This window comes from Sapajus apella, unplaced genomic scaffold (assembly GCF_009761245.1).
Source record: "Sapajus apella isolate SASKATOON/1434 unplaced genomic scaffold, GSC_monkey_1.0 scaffold31, whole genome shotgun sequence".
NCBI lineage: Eukaryota > Metazoa > Chordata > Mammalia > Primates > Cebidae > Sapajus > Sapajus apella.
The window spans coordinates 7,822,203-7,824,408 of NW_022436971.1; the positions used below are offsets into that span (position 1 = coordinate 7,822,203).

General features: G+C 37.4%; 1 non-coding gene across 1 annotated transcript; it reads left to right on the top strand.

Moving 5' to 3' along the window:
- Positions 1-1,799: 1,799 nt before the first annotated feature.
- Positions 1,800-1,927, top strand: LOC116562161. The gene has a single exon (XR_004273809.1). It is a non-coding gene; the product is annotated as a small nucleolar RNA SNORA40 (small nucleolar RNA).
- Positions 1,928-2,206: the final 279 nt, after the last annotated feature.

A 2,206-nucleotide genomic window follows, 5' to 3' on the forward strand; every position in this document is an offset into this window, starting at 1 on the left:
AGCAGGGAGACTGTTCCAGAGTTATTATATTGAGTCCAAAACTCCCTCCTGGTAACGTTAATGAAGGTAGTCTTCTGATATTCTATTCAGCAAAAGAGAAACTAGTGTTTTATTGAGTTATACTTGATTCTCCTTAGACAGGTCCTTAATATAGAAGAAAAATACAAACCGTAAAGTAGATACTTATGTCAATCATCTGGAAAGTTCAGCCCTCCAAACGTTTTTAGCAATATTCCTATTACATGTGGAAAATGGACTTTGGCCTGAAGTACACATGGCATGTCTTAAAACTCAATGGAGCCAATCCTGGGTCATTATTTTGTGGAAATGTCTAACTTCAGTCATGCTACTCCGTCTTTAATTTCCCACTATACAAAAAATGAAAGAGAGAGGGAGAGGGTGGGGGAATAGGAAAGGAGGAAAAGAAGAAAAAGGAAGAGAAAGAGGAAAAAAGAGGAGGAAATAAAGAAACTAAGAGATAGAGACAGAGAAAAAAGGAGTGAGGAAGACTACAGAGAATGGACCAATGAACCAGGGTGCTAATATGAGAACAGAAGCCTTAGAAGAGCAAGGCAGAAGGTGAGGGTTTTTGGAGTGGACAGTAATGGCCATCTGAACACTTAAAAGTTGCCAGTTGCTCCAGTACCTGCTACAGACTTGCCTGAAGAAGAAAAAGTTGATAAAGTGAGATTGTTTCTCTTGTTACTTGCCCTACTTCAGAGGATTTTATGTATGGCACAGTGTCGGGTCAGTGGCAATATGAACAAGCAACATACCTTTACTGCACTACATAGAGTAAATTATTCCATTTCCCCCCCTTTCCATTCATTCCAAGCACCCTACTGGGATATTTGTTATATTCCAGGGATAGTAGCAATCTCTAATTATAAAAATGAGTGAATAAAGAAATGAAAGAATAAACGAAGGAGAGAAAGAACGGATATAATTATCCACTTTGCATGCCTAGCATTTGTTGTGCTTTAGTTCCCTATCATTAAAAGTGGAGTAAATCTCTGAAGAATCGAAAAAGAATGAACTGACTGATCTTTGACTGTACGGCCTCATATAAGCAACCTAATTCCTTAGACTCTTCATTTTCTCATCTGTAAACCAGAGATAAGGAAACTTTCCTGCTCACCTCATAAGGTTATTGGGAGGACAAAAGGGGTCCACATATAAGAAAATACTTTGTAATCATTAAAACACAGCATATGATACTATTTTAATAAGGGAAACATCTCAAAGTTTAATTTGTAACCACTAAATGTAATTTAAGTTAGAAGTCTGAAGTTCACCTTCTATTCTTTAAAGTGTCAGTTGATTAATAATGTAAACAAGATGAGGGAGGGGACGCAGCCATTTAAGCCACTTAATTGTTTTTAATCACGATTGGTGTGCTAATTATAGATCTAATTTGGCTATTCACCAAAGCAAGGTCTTTAAGAACAGTACTATTCATCTTGTTCTCGGTAGTTTGCATATTTGAAAGAAATGAAAATAAATTTCTTTTAAAAATAGACTAATTGAGATTTCTTTTATTTTAGGTTGTCTTGTTCACCAAAGATCCCTCATCCTCTACCTCCACAAGGGTAGCCTTGTGAGATTTGATAGGTGGGACTTCAGAAACAAAGATGGAAGACCAGCAATTCGTTGACTCTACAAGGAGAATTATCTGAGCACAGGGAGTTCAAGAAGGGATTCTGGGGCCTGAATCTTTGGCTGAACAAGAATTCCCCTTGGGAGTAGAATAAGATGGCAGGGGTAAGAAGGCTGGCTCCCCTCTTAAGAAGACGAGAGACTGCACTTGTGCATGTTTTTCCTTAACTTGTGGATAAAGTCTTACAGACAGGTGAAAAAAATAAATCCTCTTTTGCAACCCAGAACTCATTGTTTAGTATGAGTTTTGATAAATATATAAAGGGATATTATCACACCTGAGACAGTTAACTAAGTGATGAGAGTATTGATATACATAAAGGTTGGTTTCAGGCCAGGCATATTGGTTCATGCAGGCAATCCCCACAATTTGGGACACCAAGGTAGGAGGATTGCTTGAAGCCAGGAGTTCAAGATCAGCCTGGGCAAGAAAGCAACACCCCATCTCCACCAAAATTTGAAAATTAGCTGGGTGAATATTTTTCTTTATATATAAAATTTAAAAAATAAATTTTTAAGAAAAGACAGGGAGAGAAAAAAACAGCATCAC